Source organism: Mustela nigripes, chromosome 8 (assembly GCF_022355385.1).
Source record: "Mustela nigripes isolate SB6536 chromosome 8, MUSNIG.SB6536, whole genome shotgun sequence".
Classification (NCBI taxonomy): Eukaryota; Metazoa; Chordata; class Mammalia; order Carnivora; family Mustelidae; genus Mustela; species Mustela nigripes.
In genome coordinates, this window is record NC_081564.1 from 27,577,460 (window position 1) to 27,589,229 (window position 11,770).

The window sequence follows — 11,770 nt, forward strand, 5'->3', positions numbered from 1 at the left end:
AATCCCCACACATTTTGGTGACCAGAAGTGTTAGAAGTGCAGTGTTTTCTGTGAGGCATAAAGGAGACCCAGGAGAAAGACTCCCAGCAGCAAAGAACTGGGTTTTTCCCCATGAGGGAGGTAGAACTGGGGTTTTCCTTAACAGTGGCTGGTTTTTTTGTTTTTGTTTTTGTTTTTGTTTTTGCTTTGAGGGAGTTGGTGAGGGGAGATGCAGGAATTGAGGATTCTGTGTAAACATACCAGTAGCTGATAGGTGTGTGTGGAAAAGCATCCAGATATCAGAAGAGCTAGGGAAGCCCCCACTCCAGGCAGAGAAATGAGAGGAGAAATGTGAGAAGGAATCAAGGAGAGACAGAGGATGAAGGATACGTCAAACCCTTTGATGGTGAAAAGGGAGAATCCTTTCTCATGGAGTAGACTTTTGCTTAGAGTCCCCTGGAGAAAAAGCAACTGAGCTGGAGCAAAGTTGATTAAGGTGGAGGGCAGCATAGTGGAGAGGAATTGTTCCAATTTTTTCTTCATAATAAATGGTGACACCTAAATACATGTCTCCTCTCCACCCAACTCCCTGTCCCAGATTACTTCCCAAGAACTGCCTTTAACTTTCTGGGCCCACTTCATTTCCTTCTGTTATTTCTAATAATTTATACTTTTGTGTTTTCTCTGTCTCTAATTGCAGCAGTTTGATTTGCTAATTTCAGATTCTGTTTCTCTGTTAAGATTGTCATTCCTTATCCCCCCGCCTAGGATCTCCAATACCATGATGAGCGAGAGTGGGTGTCCTTGTCTCATTCCTGGTGGTGTAAGCTGTGCCTTCAGCATATGGCAGTTTGAAATGATGCTGCTTTATTCAGGGTGATGTTTCAGTGTGTCCCACTTCTATGGTTTTGTTTTTTTCCTATATACAGGTGTGCCCCGCTTTTTGAAAATTTGCGTGATGCCACTTGTGCAAAAGACCTCCATTTGTCCCTGTTTCCGCTAAGCAAAAGAAATTCGAAGAGGATTTTCACTTTTATGTAAAAAGCGAAAATAGCATTCAGCGTTTGTTTTGCAGCAGGTCATCATAGAGGCAGCGCACACCCCAGCTTGCGAGAGTGCCCCTGCCGAGTGCACCCCCCTCCACCCCACCCTGGAACTCTGTTCCACATCTCGTCAACCCACCATAGCTGTGAACCGTGTCTGTGAGTGTGTGTGCTTTTTCTTGGTTTATTTTGTGCTTTTGTTAGCAAGGTGTGTGCTGAGATGTCAGACAAGCCTAGGAGAGGTTACTTTTTGGGTCTGGGAACACTAAAATGTTTTCCATATAAATTAATGGCAGCTGCTTTGCTTTACACAAACATTTCAGCCTATGAAAGTTTTCATAATGCTCTACTTTTCAAAGATCAGGGTACCTGGGTGTCTCAGTTGGCTAGGCATCTGCCTTCAGCTCAGGTTGTGGTCCCAGGGTCCTGGGCTTGAGCCCCATGTTGGGGGGCCTGCTTCTCCCTCTGCCCACTGCTCCCCCCACTTGTGCACACACACTCAGTATCTCAAATAAATAAAATCTTTTTTTAAAAAAAGATTTATTTTTTTTTAAAGATTTTATTTATTTATTTGACAGACAGAGACCACAAGCAGGCAGAGAGGCAGGCAGAGGAAGGGGGAAAACAGGCTCCCTGCTCAGCAGAGAGCCCGATGTGGGGCTCCATCCCAGGACCCTGAAATCATGACCTGAGCCGAAGGCAGAAGCTTAACCCACTGAGCCATCCAGGCGCCCCTCAAATAAATAAAATCTTTAAAAAAAAAAAAAAAGAATGCTCTACTTTCAGATAGCAAAGGAAATCTATAGCCTCTGAAAGCCTTGAAGTTTAGTAGGATTCCCTATGGAACTCTTTGGGCTTGGTGCTTCGTGCATAACTTTTTCTATTCCGTCTATGGAAATGAACCTGTTTTAGGTGTATAATTCAGTACATCCACAGTGTTTTTTGCAACCAGAACCACTCTCTATTTTCCAAAACTTCTTCACTCCAAATAGTCTCTGTACAGTAATTTCCCATTCCCCCTCTGCCATAATGAAGTGGCTTAAAATAACAAATTTTATTCTTTCACAGTTTTGGAGACTAGAATTGTGAAATCAAGGTATTGGCAGGGTTATGCTCTCTCTGAAATCTCTAGCATATGTTCCTTCCTTGCCTCTTAGACCTTTTGGTAGCAGCAGCGTGACTACAGTCTTTACTGTCATCTCACATGGTTGTCTTTCCTCCTTGCCTGTGTCCAGATTTTCTTGATTAGGACACCAGTCATACAGCATTAGGGGCCAGTGTAATCATCTATGATCTCCTATTAATGGATTGCATCTGTAAAGACTTATTTCCAAATGGTGTCACATCCCCAAGTACCAGGAATTCGGCTGCCAAGTAATCTTTCTGAGGGACACAGTTCAACTTCTAATGTAATATGGTCATCTTGATACGAAGTTCTCTGGTTCATGAACATAGGATATCTATTTCTGTAGGTCTTCTTTAGTTTATTCCTGTTTTATAATTTTGTAGTTTCCAGTGTACAGATCTATCACCTCCATGGTTCATTTTATTCCAAAGTATTTATTGTTTTTGATGCTATTGTAAATGGAAGTGTTTTTTAAATTTTTTTGGTGGTTCATGATCAGTGTATAGAAATAAAACAGATTTTTGTATCCTACAACTTTACAAGGAGATAGAACTTTATTTCTTCCTTTTATTTTATATTTTTATTGAGCTAACCGTACGGTCTTGAATTTCTAGTACAGTGTTGTGTAGAAGTATTGAAAGCAGACATGCTTGTCTTATTCCTGATCTTAGGGGAAAAGCTTTCAGTCTTTCACCATTGAGTTCAACGTTACATGTGGTATTTCCTTATGGGTGTTAATTACATTGAGGTAGTCTGTTTCTAGTCCTAGTTTATTGACTGTTTCTTTTTATCATGAAAGGGTATTAGATTTTGTTAGATACACATCAGTTGAAATGATCATTTGAGCTTTACCTCTTCATGATATTAATGTGGGTTGCATTTATTAATTGTTGAATGTTGAAACATCCTTGCTTTCTGGGGATAAATTCCATTTGGTTATGATGTATAATCATTTTTAAATGTTGTTAAATTGAATTTGCTAGTATTTTATTGATTTTAGAATCATTATTCTTGAAGGACATTGGTCTGTAGTTTCAATTTTTTTTAAAGATTTTATTTATTTATTGGACAGACAGAGATTACAAGTAGAGAGAGAGCAGAGAGGCTGAACAGAGAGCCCGATGTGGGGCTCAAACCCAGGACCCTGGGATCATGACCTGAGCCGAAGGCAAAGTATTTAACCCACTGGGCCACCCCTGTAGTTTCAGTTTTTTGTTTTTTTTTTTAAGATTTTATTTATTTATTTCACAGAGAGAGATCACAAGTAGACAGAGAGGCAGGCAGAGAGAGAGAGAGAGAGAGGGAAGCAGGCTCCCTGCTGAGCAGAGAACCCGATGTGGGACTCGATCCCAGGACCCCGAGATCATGACCTGAGCCGAAGGCAGCGGCTTAACCCACTGAGCCACCCAGGCACCCCCCTGTAGTTTCAGTTTTGTAGTGTCTGTCCTTAAGTGTCAGGGTAATGCTTGCGTTATAGCATGAGTTGGGAAGTTTTCCTTTCTCTTCAGTTTTTTGGAAGCATTTATGAAACATTGGTGTCAGTTCTTTAAATGCTTGGTAGAATTTACCAGTGAAACCATCTGGTCCTGGGTTTTTCTTTGCTGGAAGCTTTCTGATGGTTTCAGTCTCCTTAAAAGTTCTAGATCTATTCAGAACTTCAGTTTCTTCATGATTTAGTCTTAGTAGGTTTTATGTTTGCAGGAATTTGTCCATTTTTTTCTAGGTTATCTAATTTGTTGGCATATAGTTGTCCATGGTGCTTTTTTATAATCCTTCAGTGTTTCTTAAAACAGCTTTATTGGGATGATTTTGGCATATAAAAATTGCATATATTTAAGTTATACATTTGGCATTTGCAATAAGTGTGTATATTGTGAAATGATCACCACAGTCAAGCTAATTAATACACATATTACTTAGGTAGTGTGTGTATTTAGGGAGAACATTTAGGATGTGTCCTCTTAGCAAATTACATGCATAAAATAACAGTATTGTTAACTATTGGCACCATGAGGTACATATATTAGATCTCCAGAAATTATTCATCTTGTATAGTTGAAACTTCGTATTCTGACCAACATCTTCACATTTCCCCCTCTCCCGACTCCCAGCCACCACCATTCTACTCTTCATTCTATGAATTTGAATATTTTATTTTATTTTTAAAAATATTTTTATTTGAGAGAGAGAAAGAGCATGTGCATGTACAAGTTGGGGAGAAGGAGAAGTAGACCCCCGCCAAGCCGGGAGCCCGATACAGGACTCGAGCCCAGGACCTCAGGACCCCAAGCCAAGGGCAGACCCTTAACTGACTGAGCTACCCAGGTGCCCCAAATTTAGAATATTTTAGACTCCACATGTGAAATCATGCAGTGTATTTCTCTTCGGTGTCTTGTTCATTTTGCTTAGCATACTGTCCTCCAGCTCCATTCGTTTTGTCACAAATGGCAGGATTTCCTATTTAAGGAAACATACATAAATAAATAATAACATACTTACATGAATGGATAAAGGAAACATGATAATCTTTATCCTTTCATCCACTGAGAGATATTTAGGTTATTTCTATAGTTTAAATAGTGCTGCGAAGAATACGAGAGTGCAGCTATCTCTTTGCTATCTTGCTTTCAACTCTTTTGAAATATTTACCTAGAAATGGGATTACTAGATCACTTGATAGTTCTTTTAATTTTTTGCGGAATCTCCATACTGTTTTCAGTGTTTGTACTAATTCGTATTCCCATCAGCAGTGTATGAGGGCTCCCTTTTTCCAGATCTTCACAAACACTATTTTTGTCTTTTTGATAGTACCCAACTGAGCAGGCGTGATGTGAAACCTCACTGTGGTTTTGACTTACATTTCCCTGATGAGAGATGTTGAGAACTTTTTCATGTCCCTGTAAGCCATTTGAATTTCTTCTTTAAAGAAGTTACATTTAGGTATTTTGCCCATTTTAAATCAGGTTATTTATATTTTTAGTGTTGAGTTACAGGAGTTCCTCATATATTTTGAATATTAATGCCTTATTGGATATATGGTTTGCAAACATTTTTTCCCATTGAATGGGTTGCCTTTTCACATGGTGGTTTCCTGTGATATGCAGAATCTTTTTAATTTCATGTAGTCCCATTTGTCAGTTTTTGCTTTTGCTGTCTGTAATTTGGTGTCCCATCTAAGAAGTTATGGCCAAGACGAATATCAAGATGTTTTTCCCATTTCCTTCTAGGAGTTTTGTAGTTTCAGGCCTGAGGTTTAATTCTTTAACTCATTTGAGGTGATTTTTGTGTATGGTGTGGGATAGGGATATAATTTCATTCTTTTGAATGTGGATATCCAGTTTTCTCAAAACCATTTGTTGAAGAGTGTCCTATCTCCATTGTGTGTTCTTAGTATCCTTGCGGAACATCAGTTGGCTATAAATGTGTGGACTTATTTCTGGATTCTCTCTTCTGTTCCATTGGTTTGTCTGTTTTTATGTGGTTTGGTTGTTATGTAATGTAATTTCAGACCAGAAAGCATTATGTCTCCAGTTTTATTGTTCTCAAGATTACTTTGGTATTTGTGGTATTTCGTGGTTCCATACGAATTCTATTTCAATTTTTCCATATGTGTAAAAGGTGTGATTAGAAAGATTTTGGTAAGGGTTACAATAAATATGTACATTGCTTTGAGTGTTATGGACATATTAACGATATTTTTCCAGTCTATAAACATTATAAAACATTGATGAAGGAAATTTTCAAAAACACATAAATGGAAAGAGAGTTAATAATTTAATAAATTTAATGTCTTTCCACTCATTTGTGTCTTTGAAAATGTCTTTCCATTTATTTGTGTCTTTGAAAATGTTCATCAATGTTTTATAATGTTCAACACATAGAGGTCTTATACTTCTTTTATTATTTCCTATGTATTTTATTCTGTTGTTGTTTATTTTTGTTATTGTAAATGTAATTGTTTTCTTAATTTCCTTTTTTGATAGTTCATTCCTTAGTCTTTTTTTTTTTTTTTAAAGATTTTATTTATTTATTTGACAGACAGAGATCACAACTAGGCAGAGAGGAAGGCAGAGAAAGAGGAGGAAGCAGGCTCCCTGCTGAGCAGAGAGCCCAATGCAGGCCTCGATTCCAGGAGCCTGGGATCATGACCTGAGCCGAAGGCAGAGGCTATAACCCATTGAGCCACCCAGGTGCTCCAGTTCATTCCTTAGTCTTTAGAAATGAGAATTTTTGTATGTTGATATCCTATCCTGTAAGTTTACTGAATTTGTTTTAGTAGTTTTTTTGTGGAGTCTTTATGGTTTTCTATATATGTGATGATCCTACCTGCAAATAGATAATCTTTTTGCATTTTATTTTATTTTTAATTTTTTATTAACATTTAATGTATTATTAGCCCCAGGGATACAGATCTGAATCCTCAGTCTTACATACTTCATAACATGCACCATAGCACATACCCTCCCCAGTGTCCATAACTCAACCACCCTATCCATACATCCCCTTCCCCCGGCAACCCTCAGTTTGTTTTGTGAGATTAAGAGTCTCTTACGGTTTGTCTGTCTCCCCAATCCCATCTTGTTTCATTTTTTCCTTCCCTAACCCCCAAACCTATCACTTGCAAGTAGATAATTTTACTTCTTTATAATTTCTGTACCTTGTATTTCTGTTTCTTGCCTGATTGCTCTGGCTAGGACTTCCAGGAGAGTGTTGAATAGCAGTAGTGAGAATGGGGATTGTTGCCCTTGTTCTGGATCTTAGAGGAAGATCTTCCAGTTGTAACTCATTGTTTATGATATTAGCTGTAAATTTTTCATAGATGGCCTTTCTTGTGTAGAAATTTGAGAGATTTTATCTATCACGATTGGATATAGAATTTTGTCAGTGTTTTCTACACCTTTTGAGATGATGATGTAATGTTTGTCTTGCATTCTGCTTGTATTGTGTATCACATTGATTAGTTTCTTTTTAATTTTTTATTTTTTATAAACATATTTTTATCCCCAGGGGTACAGGTCTGTGAATCGCCAGGTTTACACACTTCACAGCACTCACCAAAGCACATACCCTCCCCCATGTCCATAACCCCACCCCCCTTCTCCCAACCCTCCTCCCCCCAGCAACCCTCAGTTTGTTTTGTGAGATTAAGAGTCACTTATGGTTTGTCTCCCTCCCAATCCCATCTTGTTTCATTGATTCTTCTCCTACCCACTTAAGCCCCCATGTTGCATCACCACTTTCTCATATCAGGGAGATCATATGATAGTTGTCTTTCTCCACTTGACTTATTTCGCTAAGCATGATACGCTCTAGTTCCATCCATGTTGTCGCAAATGGCAAGATTTCATTTCTTTTGATGGCTGCATAGTATTCCATTGTGTATATATACCAACTCTTCTTTATCCATTCATCTGTTGATGGACATCTAGGTTCTTTCCATAGTTTGGCTATTGTGGACATTGCTGCTATAAACATTCGGGTGCACGTGCCCCTTTGGATCACTACATTTGTATCTTTAGGGTAAATACCCAGTAGTGCAATTGCTGGGTCATAGGGTTCCTCAACATTTTGAGGAACCTCCATGCTGTTTTCCAGAGTGGTTGCACCAGCTTGCATTCCCACCAACAGTGTAGGAGGGTTCCCCTTTCTCCACATCCTTGCCAGCATCTGTCATTTCCTGACTTGTTGATTTCAGCCATTCTGACTGGTGTGAGGTGATATCTCATTGTGGTTTTGATTTGTATTTCCCTGATGCCGAGTGATATGGAGCACTTTTTCATGTGTCTGTTGGCCATCTGGATGTCTTCTTTGCAGAAATGTCTGTTCATGTCCTCTGCCCATTTCTTGATTGGATTATTTGTTCTTTAGGTGTTGAGTTTGCTAAGTTCTTTATAGATTTTGGACACTACTCCTTTATCTGATATGTCGTTTGCAAATATCTTCTCCCATTCTGTCAGTTGTCTGTTGATTTTGTTAACTGTTTCCTTTGCTGTGCAAAAGCTTTTGATCTTGATGAAATCCCAATAGTTCATTTTTGCCCTTGCTTCCCTTGTCTTTGGCGATGTTTCTAGAAAGATGTTGCTGCGGCTGAGGTTGAAGAGGTTGCTGCCTGTGTTCTCCTCAAGGATTTTGATGGATTCCTTTCACACATTGAGGTCCTTCATCCATTTTGAGTCTATTTTCGTGTGTGGTGTAAGGAAATGGTCCAATTTCATTTTTCTGCATGTGGCTGTCCAATTTTCCCAACACCATTTATTGAAGAGGCTGTCTTTTTTCCATTGGACATTCTTTCCTGCTTTGTCGAAGATTAGTTGACCATAGAGTTGAGGGTCTATTTCTGGGCTCTCTATTCTGTTCCATTGATCTATGTGTCTGTTTTTGTGCCAGTACCATGCTGTCTTGATGATGACAGCTTTGTAATAGAGCTTGAAGTCCGGAATTGTGATGCCACCAACTTTGGCTTTCTTTTTCAATATCCCTTTGGCTATTCTAGGTCTTTTCTGGTTCCATATAAATTTTAGAATTATTTGTTCCATTTCTTTGAAAAAGATGGATGGTACTTTGATAGGAATTGCATTAAATGTGTAGATTGCTTTAGGTAGCATAGACATTTTCACAATATTTATTCTTCCAATCCAGGAGCATGGAACATTTTTCCATTTCTTTGTGTCTTCCTCAATTTCTTTCATGAGTACTTTATAGTTTCTGAGTATAGATTCTGTGCCTCTTTGGTTAGGTTTATTCCTGGGTATCTTCACATTGATTAGTTTGCATGTGTTGGACTAACTGTGCATCCCAAAGATAAATCCCACTTGGTCACGGTATGTGACTCTTTTGATGTGCTATTGAATTTAGTTTGACAGTGCTGTTGAGCCTTGAACAGCAGGGGGGTTAGGAGCACCAATCCCCTACATAGACAGAAATCTAACTTTTGACTCCCCTCAAACTTAATTACTAATAGCCTACTGTTGATCACAAACCTTACCAATACAATTAACATATATTTTAGATGTTATATGTATTGTGTACTATATTCGTATAATAGAGTAGAAAAAAGAAAACATTAAGAAAACCATAAAGAAGAGAAAACGGGCACCTGGGTGACTTAGTTGGTTAAGTGTTCGACTGTTGATCTCCGCTCAGGTCTTGCTCTTGAGCCTCATGTCAGACTCCGCGCTGGGCATGGAGCCTGCTTAAGATTCTCTCTCCCTCTTCCCCTCCCCACCCCCACTTGTGCACCCACTCTCTCTAAGAGAAAAAAGAGTGAGATAATTCATTTATAGTATTATATACATACTTACTGAAAAATTTTGCATATAGGTGCACTGGGTCAGGGCAGGGTGGTGGCAGTGGCAGGCCTGGCCCTGGGATGGCAATGTTCTGCAGCCTGTAGCCTCAGCTCAGCAGTGGCAGCTGCTGGGTGCGCGCAGAGGTGCAGTATAGCTGCTCCCCCATCTGCCTACAGGGGTACCATCAGCCATGATCGATAGCCACCATGGCCAAGCTTGAGTAGGCTGGTCTCCAGGTGGCTGTGGGGCCAGGGAACCACTACAGGAAGGAGTCCACACCCAGTCCAGGGGGACCCAAGGCCTGCAGTGACCCCAGCACAGTCCTAGAGTCCTGTGCATGGAGGACTTGTGGGGGATGGGGGCACCAAGGGTGTGGGGCTCCCTTTGCAGCACTTTCTCTGCCCTATGGGTACTTTCTTCTACTTGAGCCCAGCCTCCTGCCTGCCAGCCCTAAGAGTTCAACCCAGCCACCCCAGTAGTATGGTTACCTGCACCCTGCCCAGTCCTGGGTTCCCCTGGGGGGCGTGGGGGGATGCTGGCAGCCTCATTAAGCCTCTCTAGGTACTCAGAGCCTGACCTCTGTGCCAGAGGCCTTCAGTTTGATCTTATGCTGTGGTAAATAAATGCCTTGTGGCTTATGCTGTCAGCACTTTAAAAAACCACATGTAAGTGGACCCAGACAGTTCAAACCTGTGGTGTCCAAGGATCAACTGTGTGTTTTTTCTTAAACATATGTACCTATAATAAAGGTTACTTTATAAATTAGGTACAGTGAGAGATCAACAACAAAGCTAGTAATAAAACAAAAAATTTAACAGTATACTCTGTGACCAAAGGAATGAGACTGACACAAAATGAAAATCAAGCAAAGCTTTATTTCACGCCAAGCATCAAAAATCAAACTGACCGGTCTGGGCCATCTCTTATGAAGAGGCGACGATGACGAGGACGCCGCTCCCGATGACAAAGAGGCGATGACGATGAGGACGACAATGCCGCTCCAGCGAGGCTGCTCCCCTGCAAGGCCACTCCCTGGATGAGGCCGCTCTGGACGACAAAGAGACAATGATGACGATGAGGACGACAACCCCGATGACACAGACTCTGCTCCCCATGATGCCACTCTGACAAGGCCGCGCCCCAGACCACGCTGCTCCAGAGGAGGCCACTCCGGACGAGGTCACTAGGCCAATCCCCAGACCAGGCCACTCCAGATGAGGCTGCTCCCCGGAATGACGCCCTCTGGCGGGGCTGCGGCTTGGGGCAGCAAGGCTGCTTGCTGTGGTGCTGCTCCTGACTATTACTCCAATGACTCCCCCAACAGTTGTTCTAATGGCTACTCTAACAGCTATCCCAATGGCTCTTCTAACTCCTCCTGCTACTCTCCCCCGCCCCAGCCTCACAGACTAACCTTTATAGAGGTGGTTGAGCCTGGCCCACACACAGGTGGCCAATGAAATTTCAACTCACCACAGTAAATATATGCGCGCCCCACTGATTGGATGTCTCCATCTGGCCATGTTAGGGTCTGTGATCAAAGGAACAAGACTGACACAAAACGAAAATCAAAGCGTTGTTTCGCGCCAAGCATTAAAAATCAAATTGGTAGGGGCCATCTCTTACGAAGAGACGATGACGTTGACTTCGACAAGGCCACTCCTGATGAGGCCACTCCGCACGAGGCCACTCCTCCACGAGGCTGTTAGGGTCCATGATCAAAGGAACAAGGCTGATAACAAAGCGAAGGTCAAGCAAAGCTCTATTTCGCGCCAAGCATCAAGAATCACACTGACTGGTCAGGGCTGTCTCTTACAAAAGGGTGACAACAATGACCCTGGCAAGTCTGCTCCCAACGTGGCTGCTCTGGACGAGGCCTCTCCACAGATGAGGCCACTCCCAGGATGAGACCGTTGCTAATGAGATCGCTCCCTGGACAGGGCTGTTCCCCGGACAGGGGCTGCTCCGGCAAGGCCGCTCCCCATACAAGGTGGCTCCCAAAAGAGACCACTCTGGAGGAAGCCTCTTCCCCGATGATGCTGCTCCCACAGGGCCGCTCACCGAGGAGGCCTCTTCCCAGACGAACCCGCTCCCTGGAATGATGCAGCTCCGACAAGGCTGTGGCTCAGGATGACAAGGCCGCTTGTGGCTCGGAATGGCAAGATCGTTCGCAGTGAGGTTGCTGGCTCTTGGGGCCGCTGACAGCTGGAAGCCACTGATGGCTCGCCTCGGGGCCGCTGGAGGCAGTTATAGCTCTTACAAGAGCTGTTACTGCTCTTCTGCTTCCGCCGACTCTTCCTTCTACTCCCTTCTCCTTCCTCCTTCTTCCTCCGACA